Genomic DNA, 15900 nt, shown 5'->3' on the forward strand with positions numbered 1-15900 from the left:
TCTGCTAAACCTTTACTGTTTACAATGTTACAATATCTTGACAAATATGAAGTATATATGACATGTTACAAATGAGTATTTCATTGCTAACATGCAACGAGGGTGGATAATCCTCTCTCTCTCTCTCACACACACACACACACACACACACAAGAATCGTTTCCTTTTATGTTAAGTGCTTCATATCTGTCTCGTTACAGTAACGTACGATAATGATAATTTCACCCTTGTTTTACAGATGCCTGTGTATAATTTGCAGATACACCACTAGTTTTAACATATTTGAATTCTTGCCTTGAAATAATGAAAAGTTGTGCGAAGGAAACAAGATGTGAAGCGAATATTTTTGAGGATTGGAGACCGCACAACGAGCTAGTTGGAGCTACTGACGCTTTGTTAACCCTGAAATGACCACCCACCCTCATCCCTTCCTCCCTTCTCTCCTGGTTGATCAAGATGGACTAGAAATTAGGACCTGACTATGATATTCTCTGTTCTGCAACAGTAGACTATGGGCACCAGTTGTTTATAAGCCTGGATGTGTTTATATTGAAAACGGATAGCAGTGACTAAACTCGATTACTAAGTCTGACGAGGCATGTGCGCATTCAGTAAGGTTTGCCATCACGATAAGCTTCACCAACTAGATAAAGATGGTTTATGTGATATCCACCTGGTACTAAAGCCACCTTGCGCTGCACTAAGTAATCATATGATGAGATAGCTACAAGAAGATGCTCCTAAATCATAGAAATTTAAGTTGTTGATCGAAGAAAATAATATATTGGTGGCATGTACCAGCAACAGACCAGCGAGGATGAGAAATGGTGCGTGGCAGTGGTGAGTGGTGACCCTGGCCAGTCTTTGCTGGGGTGGTGCGTGAGGCGGAGTGATGCAGGGCGCGCTGGTGCCTGTGAAGGACTTTTGGCACAGAAATTTCGTATCGTCAGCATTGAGGGTAAGTATTTGAAATCCATTGTATAGTTGATAAGAATAAGTGGCTACAAACTGGCTGTAGATGGTATGTTTTTTTTTTTTCTTGTTGTCTTGCAGAGGGTGTCACGTATAGGTCTACTAGCTTCTTGCAGCTTTCCTTATGTTCTTATGGTCTTTAAATAAGGAGAAACATGGCATGAGTTCGGAAGTGTGTGTGTGTAATAATAGTAATAATTATAAATAATAATGATAATTATAATCGATGATAATAATATCCGGTTTATTAATCTTGCAGCCTTATAGCTGAAAGTCCACATATTGCGTACTTATACAGTAATATACATACACATTTAACCTTAAGGAAGTATGTTACAAGTTGATACTTTGGGTGCCAGATGGCGCCGGTCAGCCTGGTAGACTAGGCCCGGGATAGTCAGGTCACCCCTGTGTATTGAACATTGAACATTTATTTATAGCCATTTCATACATTGTATATTTATATTCCATAAATTTTTTATTATGGCTAGCCTTTTTTTAAGCGTAAGCTTTTCAGGCAAAACTAAAACTATAATATAACTAAACCTAAGCTAACAAAACTGGACTTAATATAGGGTACAATACACAGTAAGTACTTAAATGTTGTACAGAATAATTTTAAATGTTGCATAGGATTCTAAGGGTATTTATAAGATTAAATAGATATCAACATACATTTTCTTATACAGCAGTGAGTAAATTTAGTGATACATACATCTGCATAAACGATCATACACCTGTGTATGTAAACAATAATAAAAGAAATTAAAGAAAAGTAACATATATATATATATATATATATATATATATATATATATATATATATATATATATATATATATATATATATATATATATATATATATATACATATATATATACGAGTATATATATATATATATATATATATATATATATATATATATATATATATATATATATATATATATATATATATATATATATATATATACATATATATATATATATATATATATATATATATATATATATATATATATATATATATATATATATATATAAAAGTAATACATACATTGGGGTCTGCATATAGATATTGATCTATTGGCATAAAGAATGGAACAAGTAATAGAGTACACAATTTAATATAATGAAAAAATAATTTAGATAATTATTATGAATTTAATACATGATGCATAGTGCGTATACAATAATGATAAATATAATAAGTTATAATTTATAGACATGGCCACATACAAGGAGTTGGGTACAGTGATGGGAGTCAACATTAATTAGTATTTATTAGTAGTTACTTATTATGTGTTGTTTTAGTTTGTTTTTGAAGGTAGCTACAGATGGTGAATTTCTAATGTTAGGAGGGATATCGTTCCAGTAAACAGGTCCTAAGTATAATGTAGATTGACGGTACTTTGAGATGCGATGGGGAGGAGGACGTAGTTGGCCACAGTGACGTGTATCATGATTATGGATGGGGGCATCGTTTTGCATAGAATACATTTTTTTATACATTTGAATGGATATAGCCATTTTTGTTATGTCCTCTAGTCTTAGCAACTGAGTTTGTTTAAACAGGAGTCGTGTATGTTCTAAGTACGTGCTATTTGTGATTATTCTAACAATTTTTTTAAGTTGGAGTTGAAGTGGTATCAGATAGGTAGGATAAGTGGTGCACCATATTGGATTGCAATAGGCAAGTAGTGGGTAGATGTGAGCATAATAAATACACTTCAGTACGTATGGAGGCATTAATTCTTTACTCTGATGGAGTAAGGCAATATGTCTGGATATTCGTAGGGTGAGATTTTCAATGTGAAGTTTAAAGGTCATGGAATCGTCATAGGTTACACCAAGGAATTTAATGTGTGAGGATCTTGAGATATTATTATTATTGATCTGGAGTGGAGGTAGATGGTGATATTTTTTTAATGAAAACAACATAAAGTATGTTTTATCGGTATTAATGGTAAGTCTATTGGATATGCACCATCGGTATAACTGATGTAGTTCTGTATTTACTGTTGTAATCAATTGTTCTGGGTGAGGACCGGGTAAGTAAAGTGTCATGTCGTCAGCAAATAAGATGGTTTTGGAGTGTGTAAATATATCAGATATGTCATTTATGTAAAGCAAAAAAAGAATTGGGCCTAGGATACTGCCTTGAGGAACTCCAAGGTGATTGTTTTTTAATGTGGAAAATTCACCTTCAAATACAGTTTGTTGGGTTCTGTTGGTTAGGTAATCTGTAAACCATGAGTGGATGGGACCACGAATGCCATAATGATATAATTTGTCTAAAAGAATTTTATGATTTACAGTATCAAAAGCCTTGGAAAAGTCAATGAATACAGACAGGACTGATAGCTTGTTGTCGAGAGCTGAGTAAATGTCTGAAGAAAAGAGATTTAGTGCTTGGAAAGTGTTATGATTGCGTCTAAATCCAAATTGTGTTTGATTTAGGATCTTATTTTTTTCTAGATAGCTTATCAGGAAATTTTTCATCAGGGATTCAAAGATTTTTGAGAAAATACTGAGGTTTGAGATTGGGCGGTAGTTTTTAGGATAATTACTCGGGCCAGTTTTCGGGATAGGAATGACTCTAGCTTTTTTTAATATATAAGGGAAAGTCCCTGTTGAGATAGAGTGGTTAAAGAGGGTGGTCAACGGTATGGAAAATATATCAGAATTTTGTTTTAGTACTTTAACTGAAATCTCATTTATACTAGAGTTTTTATTTTTTAGTGATTTTATAATATTTATGGTATCATAAGTAGATATTGCAGGCAACAGCATAGAATTTTGAAAATTAGCTTTTAGATAATGGGTTGGGTTTATGTGAGAGTTAGGTAGTTTATCACTTAGTTCTGGGGCAATGCTGCAAAAGTAGTTATTAAACGCCTCAGCTATGTCAAGGGGCTTATCTAAAGTTGAGTTATTATACTGTAGGGTTGTTTTGTCGTGCTTCAAGTTAGAAGTATTTCTAATCTGATTTATTGTTTTCCATATTTTTTTGGTATCATTTCTGAAATTACAAAAAAAATTTTGATAATAGTTAGACTTTGCATCTTTAACAAGTTTTGTAACATGGTTACGGTAGTTTTTATAAAAGGAATGTGATACCAAACCCAATTTATAGTTTTTAAAAAGCGTACATTTATACTTTATAGAATTAAGTAAACCACTAGAGATCCAAGGGTTTTGTAGTCTTTTAGTAGAAATGAATTTTGTTTTTATATGGAAGCATTCATTATATAATGTATTGATCTTATCATGAAAGGCATTAAAGTTTTCATTTGTATTGTGAGAAGATAAGATCTCATCCCAGTCTACTTTAGATAATTCATTTGTAAAAAGGTTATGATTTGTACCATTGAATATTCTAAAGGTGATTTTATGTTTATAGTCTAAAGTAAAATTTAAAGTTATATTAATAAATATAGGCAAATGATCAGTCAGGTTGAAATGGATGATGCCAGAAGAAGATGGTGGAGTAAAGTTTGTCCAGATCTGATCAAGTAAGGAGGGTTGACCAAGATCAGGATTGTCTGGGAATCTTGTTGGGCGAGAAATATGGGGAAAATAATTTAGGGCTTGCATTGAATTAAGAAAAGTATTTGTAGGAAGATGAGTTGAGTGTTCTAGAAGGTTGATATTAAGATCACCAAGTAGGATACTTTTACTACATCTGAATATGTCATTTGATAATATCTGACTGATAATAGTTGTGAATTCATTAACTGCTAAATGCTTACTATGGGGCCTGTAGACAACTGACATAACATATGAGGTATTTATTATTTTGACTTTAACTGTACAGATTTCTATATCATCATTTATAAAGCAGTATTCTTCGATTAATTCAAAAGAAAAAATATCCTTAATAAAGATTGTTATGCCACCATGTTCTCTATTTGTTCTCACGAGATTATGTGAGACATAACCATCAAGAGAATACAAGTGTTTTGAAGAATCTCGTAACCAAGTTTCGGTGAGTGCAATAACATCTGGAGGCTTTGGGAGACTATTTAGGAATGTTTTGAATACATCAAAGTTCTTATGGATTGATCTAATGTTCATGTGTACGATGTTAATGTATTCAGCATCTTTATATTTTACTTCAGAGATGTACTCATTAATATTGTAGTATCTAGACAGAGAGCCAATGTCTGATTGTCCATTTATTTTGCTTATTACGTTAATATCAAAAGTAGATGCAGGTGTATTTGTATCATGGATGCTATCACTATAAAGTGATTTATATAAATTTTCCATAATATGTATATTGTACAGTATGGCTAAAAAAAAAAAATAAATAAATAAAAAAAAAAATAAATAAATAAATAAAAAAAAAATATATAAATAAACTCAGACAGCAAAATGTAATAAGAAAGATTTACTAAAATCAAGACTTAGTTCATGGCTCTCCAGGTGCAGCTTTTATAAATCTATTATATTGGACAAGATATCTCAGTGAATACTATAGGAATCAAGTGAAAGGAAATTAAATAAATCAAGACCGTGTTAGCAGAACTAGTAATTGGTAGAGAATTCATATGAAGCAATGGTAAGATATGGTAGTTGGAGAAAGGAATAAAGTTGAGGTAAGGAATGGCTAGAACAGGAATGGAGTCAGCAGATAGAAACAGGTTTAGAGTGAGTAGTCAGGAACAGTGTTGGAATGAGTAAATATGAACAGTATTGGAGTGTGTAGTGAGTAGTAGTGATTAGTGAGTAGTAGTGAGTAGTAGTGAGTAGTAGTGAGTAGTGAGTAGTAGTGAGTAGTGAGTAGTAGTGAGTAGTGAGTAGTAGTGAGTAGTAGTGAGTAGTGAGAAACGGGGTTAGAATGAGCAAATGAAACATGATTGGAACAGGGTTGGAGAGAATAGAGTAGAACAGGGTTGGAGAGAGCAGAAGGAAACAGGGTTATGAAGAGTAGAGAGGAACAGGGTAGGAGTTGGGGAGTGTAGAAAAGAATAGGGTTAAAATGAGTAGAAAAGAAACAGAGTTGGGAAGAGTAGAAAAAAGAGGGTCAGGATGTGTAGGAAGGAAACAGGTTGGGGCGAAGGAACAGGGTTAGGATGAGTAGAAGGGAGAAGAAGTGAATAATAGAAAGGAAAAGGGTTAGTGTAAGTAAAAAAGATCAGGGTAGACTTAAATAGAAGTGATGAAAGTTGAGTGAGTAGGAAAGAACATTGATAAGTCATGCATACATACATACATAATATAACATACAAATGATTGTCACATATCAGTAGGAGATATTTGCCTTGTAGTACTTGATTTTGATGTTCCTAGGTTGTGGGTTGCTTAAGTATTGGGTACTTATCTAGGAATTCATTCAAGGTCTCATCTGTTGTTATGATATGCTTTTGAGTTGATATTTTAAGTTTAACACAAATCTTTCCTTCTTGAGTGTAACATTGTTGGAACATATCCCTGTGTTGTTTCCTGATTTCCCATATTATCTTGAAGAGTGATCGGCGTTTAGCTGTGAGGCTCTCATTGATATAAAGTTTTGGTCTAACCGTTATACAGGCATTCATTATTTCTGCTTTCTTTTGTCTACTGTGTAGCTTAACAATAATTGGCCTAGTTATGTTCTGTGCTCGCTTAGCACCTAAGCGATGCGCCACATTTATATCTGAAGGGGTTACATTGAGGTGAAGGTTGTCTTTAATGACTCTTATTATTACTTCAGCACTATTTTCATTAGAGTTTTCAGGAGGCAATACGGGTCCACTGATAATTAAGGTATCTCTTCTTTCATACTGGTTTACCTCATCTATCTGGTTTTCAAGCTGCACAACTCTGTTTTCAAGCTTTGTGATGTCATTTTGCAGTGCAGTTATTTTTTTATCCTTATGATTGATCATTAGTTGTGTGGCTTTCACTATAGTACGTATTATCACTTTACCTTCCTCAGAAATATGGGTGAGCTCGTTTCCGATGAGGCTTAGAATGTCACTGGGCACATCAGAGGCAAGGGTGTCTTGGCTGGAAACTGTGGTAACCTCGGCTTGACTGGCGGGAGCTGTCATGGTTGGTGTGGCGGGCGGTGGCGGTAGTTCCTGCTCCGTCTCTGGTGCAGCATTTGGTTGTTTTGTAGGTTTTCCGGTTGCCTGGCCCAGTTGCTTTCTTGTATTAGCCATTCTTGCTGTGGGCAGGGCACTACGGCAGTAAATTGGAAACACACGTAGTAGCAGTGGGAAAGCAGATAGGAAGAACGAGTGGGTTGATGACAGTCGTTACAATGACGACAGAGTTTTAGTTCAAATCATAACGGAAGGGTAGAATTGAAAATCTTGATTTTCTATAGGTCTTCACTGTGTTGTACTTATTTCATGGTTTGCAGGTCAGAGTAGAAACATACCTGGAGCAGCCAGTATATAAAACTGGCTGGCTAAGTATATATCGTAGGTGGTATAATGAGTAGTAGCAGAGCTCGTCCAGGCACGTCCGCTCGCCACCAGCGCCAACTATTCAGAGTTTGTTTATCCTACCTAGCTGCGGGTCACTAATTCCGATTTACACCAGGTACCTAATCACTGCCAGGTGAGCAGTGGCTACACTGCAAAGAATTCCACCCAAAGACTTCTGACCTTACCCGGAATTCGAACCTGAGTCCTCCCGAGTATGAATCAGGCGTGAATCACTGCGCTACCAACTGTGTGTGTGTGTGTGTGTGTGTGTGTGTGTAGTCTGACTTGAATGTAGCACATTCCCTAAATGTAAGCTAGTTTAGTGTGCAAATGTACTCCTGAAGTTACACCTTAATATTACACGACGTTTTCTGATGCTATCAAAAAAATCCACGAGACAGTCTCACATACCCGCCTGTCTTGTGATGACTTGCTATGTTATGGAAGCGTTCGGTCACTCACCTCTGAATAATCCACGAGACAGTCTCACATACCCGCCTGCCTTGTGATGACTTGCTATGTTATGGAAGCGTTCGGTCACTCACCTCTGAATAATCGTTGTTGCGTAATTCAAAGAACATATATTTCTGCTATTGTTCCCACTCCGCCTTTTTTAAATTGGCAGCGAAGTACTGCTTCAGGAGTCTGGTGAGGTCCCAGCCCAACCTGCCCCGGAAGACTAAGTTTATTAGAAAAGTTTTGTCCCTGACTTGCTTGGTTTTGCCAGAAAATGAAAGTTTGAAATGAGTTCAGAAAATTGTATGCACATTTTTTTTCACATCCGTGTGTGTGTGTGTGTGTGTGTGTGTGTGTGTGTGTGTGTGTGTGTGTGTGTGTGTGTGTGTGTGCATACGCCCACATTACTTGAACTATAACAACTACATTTAGCGTGGGGATCTACCATGGATTGAGAAAGGTCAGCGCAGGTGACCGGGTGGGCTGACAGGGATGACAGATCAGCCAGTGACCTCTGCTATTTGGCCTCGTGTTTCAGTAGCAAGGAAGTGAACACCGCCTCTGTACGGATGTCATGTAACGGTAGCGATGGTAACGAGAACAGCAACCATTCTGATAGATTTGTTTACTTGGTGGTGACATCCCTCCACAATTGGTGACGTGACTTGTTTTGCACAGGATGCAGATCAAGTGCATATGAGAATGATTACAACGAGAATAGCGATAATAATGAAGATTACTGACGTCATGATATTAACCATCGGATAATAGGTAATGGTAATATGGTAATTTGAGTAAGACTTGTAAGCTAAATTGTAGCTATTGGCACTTAAATCCTTGAAATATTCGATTGCGCGTTTTATAGTCAGTGGTTACTTTGAAAGTTATACCCTAAACTTAATGCAAATGCAGCGAATGCAGGAGTTAACCAGTACCCTCACTTATTCATATCTTTTAATAGGTAACTATGGTACCCTGTTTCTTTTTTTTTTTATTTTCACCTATGACTTTACATTGAGAAATCGTTATTAAACTTGAGTTTCAGTGTTAGCGTTATTTCTATGACAGCAGAACATAAACGGACATTTTCCGGTTTTTGTGGCCTCGGCTGGTCTCCTCCAAGTATGAAAAAAATGTAGTGCATATATGTATTGTGATTATAGTAAAAATCACAATATATTAGAAATTTATTTCTATGTAAGGTCTGTGTTGTATGCAATATGTGATATGTAATATGTAAGTATCACTGAATAAGTGAACCACCTTGGCGTGGTTTATTTATGGGTTGTACTGTGGTGTTTTAGTTATAACTTCGTCTATGTTGGTAATTATGTTGGACTATTGAATTACATGAAATGCATTAGGCAGGGAAATTTGGGAATTAAGTGCATAAATGTTCGTACATGTTTATGTTTAATGTTTAATAGGATTGTAGGGTTGTGTTACTTTAGCCGGACACAGGCAGTGACTGACAACGTATCGTTGTTGTTTCCGGGTCTCAGAGGAGCCCAGCTTAGGCAGCGTGCAGACGTGTCAGAGGTGTGTCCAGGATCTGTATTTTGTGTTAAATATCTCTTTTGACTCATTATGCAACGGTATTCAGGTTTGGGTCAGTAGCAGGGTTAATTTGTATAGGTATTAGTGATTATTCCAGCGATGAGAGGGTGAGATAAATGAAACATGGCGGGGGTCCCGGTGGAGAATTTTGCGTCAGTTCCATACCTGTGGTGAGACGGTGCATCATTTGTATGTAGTTATTAGGTGTATGTAGTTTGGTGAAGTGGCTGGTGTCCTGTCTCCATGTGTTTGTCACTGTGGGACCTGTGCTGATTGATTCATGTTATTCGGGTCTTGTGTCGAAAGACGATGTGAGTTTGACTATTTTCGTCCAGCTATTTTCATGTATTGACTTCAGCTAAAGAACAACAATTTTATGAGCAAACTTTAACATCCATATCGAAAAACGAAAAACGATATATATATATATATATATATATATATATATATATATATATATATATATATATATATATATATATATATATATATATATATATATATATATATATATATATATATATATATATATATATATATATATATACTCGTATATATATATATATATATATATATATATATATATATATATATATATATATATATATATATATATATATATATATATATATATATATATATATATATATACGGGACTGGCATTTCAGTGGGCATTTTTTTTATTGATTTTTGTTGCCCTTGGCCAGTGTCCTTCTTACATAAAAAAGAAGAAGAAGAAAAAAAAAAATATATATATATATATATATATATATATATATATACTCGTATATATATATATATATATATATATATATATATATATATATATATATATATATATATATATATATATATATATATATATATATATATATATATATATATATATATATATATATATATATATATCATATCGAAAAACGATATATATATATATATATATATATATATATATATATATATATATATATATATATATATATATATATATATATATATATATATATATATATATATATATATATATATATATATATATCGTTTTTTGTTTTTCGATATGGATGTTAAAGTTTGCACATATAATTGTTGTTCTTTAAAGAAGAATATTGATGTCATTCGCACTTTAACTGGTTTTCAGTATGAATTTATTTTTCTACAAGAGACTTTTGTTTTAGAGGACAGACTTGGTGACAGATTTTGTCAGTGAGAAATGTGAGGGTGTAAGTGTGCAAGCTGCCTACTCTGGAAAGGCTCTTGTATCCAATGTAGGGAGGTGTGAAGGTGGACTGGCCTGTATATGGAAGAAAGATTTGACCTTTAAGGTAAAGGTGTTTCTGTATGAGAAAAATTATATTGCTTTGCAATTACTAGTGGGTTATTTGAACATTGTTATAATAAATGTATATATGAGGAGTGTAACATGGGAAAGGAAGACACTTGAAGAATATCTTCACAGGTGGTTTGCCTTGGAACATTTCAAGTGTTTTAATCAATCATGATTTTAATTTAATTTTTATTTTAGGTGGTTTTGATGCAGATCCTTTTATAAGCAGAGCCTGGAACAACTTGGTGACCTTTTGTGAGAGAAATTGTTTGTGTTGTCTGGATTTTAACGTGATGGACGGTAACACTTTGATTTTTATACCTTACAGTAACTGCTGCTGTAAGTGGTTAGACCATATTGTAGGAGGAAGCTCAAAGGATGTCTGTGTCAACCATGTTAAGGCTCTGTATCAACTTGTCGGATCCGATCATTTACCAATGGCGGCAAACGTTCACTTGGGTGTCTAACAATGTCTGTAGCACTATTATAATTGAACATGGAAATAAGTGTTTTATCCAATGGGAAAAAAAAAGTGATTTTCCAGATGCATTTTAAAATATTATTGGTAATACACAAGGCATTATGCCCTGCGAGGCACCTAGATGGTGTAGTGTTGGTTGCCAGAAAGCTGACCACCTTGCACAAATTGAGGAGATTGATATGATAATTGGTGGTAATGTTTTGTACTCTTCTAGTCATTATGCACAGCAGGTTATTGACAGGAACAAGTTCAGTGTAATACCAGGATGGAATAGATGAGTCAAACATTTGTATGCTAAATCACGGGACGATTATCAATAATGGCTGATTACTGGAAGAAATAGAAACTCTGATGAATGTCGGAAAATTAATATGAGTGGGAAAGTGATCAAAGAAGCTTTGTCTTTGTGTGAGAAAAATGAAACGGAAGAAAGATCTGTCGCAATTCAAGAAAAAAATTGGAAACAAGAATATGAAAGAATTTTTGAAAGAGGTTAAGCAACAGTCTGATAAAACAAAGTGGTCTGGTGTTATTGACGGTGAAAATTATATTAATAATGTTATTGAAGTGTTTAGTAAGAGATTAATGAATGGTGGTAACAGTGATTGTACAACAGATAAAGATGAGGAATGGCTTTTAAATAAACTGAAAGTTACATGCAATGAAAAAGAGAAGTTTGATATGAAAACCTCGCTTCAATCATTAAAAGTGTATATTAAGAAACTTAAGGATGGAGTGGCCATGATGCCTCTAAATCGAAGTGCATTGTTTTTCACAGTAAGGCTAAAATTACAACTAACGACAGCAGTCGTTAGTTGTAATTGTGAATTGAAATTGTGTTGAAATTGTGAATTGCCAGAAATATCTGGCTCACTGGCTCACTCATAGTTTTGTGATAGAAAAAAAAAAAAACATGTTCAAATGAAATTAAACAATACTCAAAGGTACTTGAGACTTCCATCACCTGAATCTCATGCACTTTATATTTCTCCCTGGAACCATGCTAACTCTCTTCTCCAATTAACCAAAAAACTCCTCCATCAATAGAAAGTTTCAAAATCTTTCAAGATCTAACTCCCCTCATGACTTCTGCCACCTAACCAAAAACATCTCCAATAACTTTGCTTTTTCATTTTTCCCACTGCCATCTCATCTATTTCTAAAGCTGAACTCTTCGCTCAAACCTTTGCTAAAAACTCTACCTTGGACGATTCTGGGCTTGTTCCTCCCTCTCCTCCACCCTCTGACTACTTTATGCTACCTGTTAAAATCCTTTGCAATGATGTTTTCCATGCCCTTGCTGGCCTAAACCCTCGGAAGGCTTATGGACCTGATGGGGTCCCTCCTATTGTTCTCTGAAACTGTGCATCCGTCCTTGTACCTCGCCTAGTCAAATTCTTTCAACTCTCTCTGTCAACATCTTCCTTTCCTTCTTGCTGGAAGCTTACCTACATTCAGCCTGTTCTTAAAAAGGGTGACCGTTGTAATCCCTCAAACTAACGTCTTATTGCTTTAATTCCCTGATTATCTAGATTTTTAATCTGTTCTCAACAGGAAGATTCTTAAACATCTATCACTTCACAACCTTCTATATTATCGCCAGTATGTGTTCTGTCAAGGCAGCTCTGATGATCTTCTGGCTTTCCTTACTGAGTCTTGGTCATCCTTTTTGGAGATCTTGGTGAAACTTTTGCTGTTGCCTTGGACATATCAAAAGCTTTTGATAGAGTATGGCACAAAGCTTTGATTTCCAAACTACCCTCCTACGGCTTCTATCCTTCTCTCTGTAACTTCATCTCAGGTTTCCTTTCTGAAAGTTCTATTACTGCTGTGGTAAACGGTCACTGTTCTTCTCCTAAATCTCTTAACAGTGGTGTTCCTCAGGATTCTGTCCTGTCACTCATTCTCTTCTTATTATTCATCAATGGTATGAACCAAGCTTCTTGTCCTATCCACTCCTACGCTGATGATACCACAATGCACTTTTCCACGTCTTTTCATAGACGTCCAACCCTTCAGGAAGTAAACAGTTCGCGTAGGAAAGTCACAGAACGCCTGACTTCTGATCTCTCTAATATTTCTGATTGGGTCAGAGCAAATTAAGTATTATTCAATGTCTCAAAAACTCAATTCCTCCATCTATCTACTCGACACAACCTACCAGACAATTATCCCCTCTTCTTCATTGATGCTCAACTGTCCCCTTCTTCTACGCTGAACATCCTCGGTCTGTCCTTTACTTAAAATCTAAACTGGAAACTTCACGTCTCCTCTCTAGCTAAAACAGCTTCTATGAAGTTAGGTGTTCTGAGACGTCTCCGCCAGTTTTTGTCACGACCCCCAGCTGCTAACTCTGAATCCGTCCTTATTCGCCCTTATATGGAGTACGCTTTACATGTACTGGGAGGAGGAGGAGTTCCACTCATACCGCTCTTTTTAGACAGGGTGGTATCAAAAGCTGTTCGTCTTATCAACTCCTCTCTTCTAACTGACTGTCTTTAGTCTCTTTCTCATCGCCGCATTGTTACATCTCTTGCTATCTTCTACCGCTATTTTCATGCCAACTGCTCTTCTGATGTTGCTAACTGCATGCCTTCCCTCTTCCCGCAGCCTCGCTGCACAAGGCTTTTTGCTTTCTCACACCCTTATTCTGTCCACCTCTCTAATGCAATAGTTATCCAGTATTCTCAATCATTCATTTCATTCTCTAGTAAACCCTGGAACTCCCTGCCTGTGTCTGTATTTCCATCTTCCTATGACTTGAACTCTTTCAAGAGGAAGGTTTCAAAACACTTATCCTATAATTTTTGAGCGCCAGATCACCAGAAATACATTAAATACTGCTTCCGCTCTGATGCTGTTGTAGTTTCTAATTCTTTAATTCTTTTGATTCCAGTTCTAATTATTCTAATTCTAATTCTTATTTTAATTCTTCTAATTGTAATTATAATTCTTTAAATCAAATTTTTCTCATCCTTCTAATTAAAATTATAATTCTTCTGTTTCTAATTCTAATTATTCTAGAAAATTCTAATTATTCTAATTCTAATTATTCTAATTATTCTAATTCTAATTTTCTTCAGTTTTATTCTTTTAATTGTAATATATTTTTAATTGTGATTCTTTTTTTTTTTATTGTAATACATTTTCCTAAGTCTACTTGTTCTAATTCTAATGCTTCCCCTGGTGGTGTTAGTGTTGCCGCTTATTTTCTTAATTGCAATTTTTCTACTTGTAATTCATTTTTCTCATTGTAATTACATATTTTTAATTTTAATCTTTCCCTCGGTGGTGTTAGTGCTGCCGCTTCATCCTCTTCCATCTGCTGATGGTAGTGTTTCTGCTGATCTTTGCTCCTGACCCTGGCAGTTACATAGATCACTGAACTGACCCTATCCTAAGCTATCCTAAGCTCTCCTAATCTGACCTTAACTGACTGAGTGTGTCAGTTTGGTGGTCTTTGTAGTTGCCAGGGGGGTCCAAGTGGTGGAAGCATGAGAGGTCTCTTCCTTCCTTGCTCCCCTGGGCAGCCCCATTACATGGTTTTGGAGTGGATGCTCTGTGAAATTTTTACCAAGTTCCGAGTGGGGGTTCGAACCCATGCTTCCCTCCCGCCAAACTTGTAATGCATCACTCTACCCACTAAGCCACGAGGACCCAACAAATTAACTGTAAAGTTTGTCTATTTCCTCATCTTATGTTCGCGTTAATTAAAGAAAAATACTGTTTATTATGATGCTAATCATTTTTATCAAGCCATCTTTTATGTTCTTTTATTTTTTGTATGATTTATAGGGATTCGAACGCTGGCGCCCTACATCTAAAGTTCCAAAGACTGTCACTCTATCTACTGAACCATGGGAACCCCATAGCTATAGAGAGTAAGGAAGATATATTTGAACACAGTATTTCCCTAACTGTGTTCGTGCCGCACCAAAAGTTCAATAAGAATTACTGCTATTGTTTTTAATGTGAATATTCATATTAACAACGATAATAAGATAAAGTTAAGTACTGTGGACTGTTATGGGAGTATCAGTCATGGAGTGAAAATGGTGGTAGGGGAAATTCAAGAACTTTAGAACGGTCGGCAGTCCTCGGATCTGGAGCCGCCTGTGGGAACCCGCCCCTGTGTTGTGTAGTGACTGGCACACGTGCTGCACCATCACCGACACAACACACCATTACACCTGTGTGTGTGTGTGTGTGTGTGTGTGTAAGATTCTGATTAAAACATTTTATTTATTTCTTCTGTATTATTATGTACGAGTAAGTATAAGAATAACTTCTACCACATTTTCCAGTTTACATTTATACGCCAGTGATGCAATTACTGGTGACCGGAAATATATGGTATGAAGTCTTGCGGTGCCTTTGTTTCTTTATGTTGTGTACGTATATCACTTTTTTTCTTTTCTTTACTACTGCAGTGGAGCGCTGAGGGCAGATCTGTCAGTCCGTCCAATAATTTGATGGAATCAGACCACAAAACACAAAAACGTTCACGGAAAGTAATAGCAGACGTCAAGGACAGAAAACTGATGAACAACGCTGCATGTTCCGCTGCTGTGTTGCTGTGTTGTACCAGCGGCAGGAACACTGTATTTAAGTTTGCTTTATATTAATAGGCTTGAGGGAGAGTTCAATTAAAGCACTATTTACAGGAGAATTCACCCGTTGCGGGAAATAAA

At 35.5% G+C, this 15900-nt stretch overlaps 1 long non-coding RNA gene across 1 annotated transcript in view; it reads left to right on the forward strand.

Annotated features, from left to right (window-relative positions):
• The first annotated feature begins 384 nt into the window (after window positions 1-384).
• Window positions 385-15900, forward strand: part of LOC135096804 (uncharacterized) — a 21393-nt gene continuing 5877 nt past the window's right edge. Inside the window, exon 1 of the long non-coding RNA XR_010265024.1 lies at window positions 385-958. This is a non-coding gene — a long non-coding RNA (uncharacterized LOC135096804). The remainder of the gene's footprint in view (window positions 959-15900) is intronic.

This window comes from Scylla paramamosain, unplaced genomic scaffold, assembly GCF_035594125.1.
Source record: "Scylla paramamosain isolate STU-SP2022 unplaced genomic scaffold, ASM3559412v1 Contig7, whole genome shotgun sequence".
In the NCBI taxonomy this organism is placed as follows: Eukaryota; Metazoa; Arthropoda; class Malacostraca; order Decapoda; family Portunidae; genus Scylla; species Scylla paramamosain.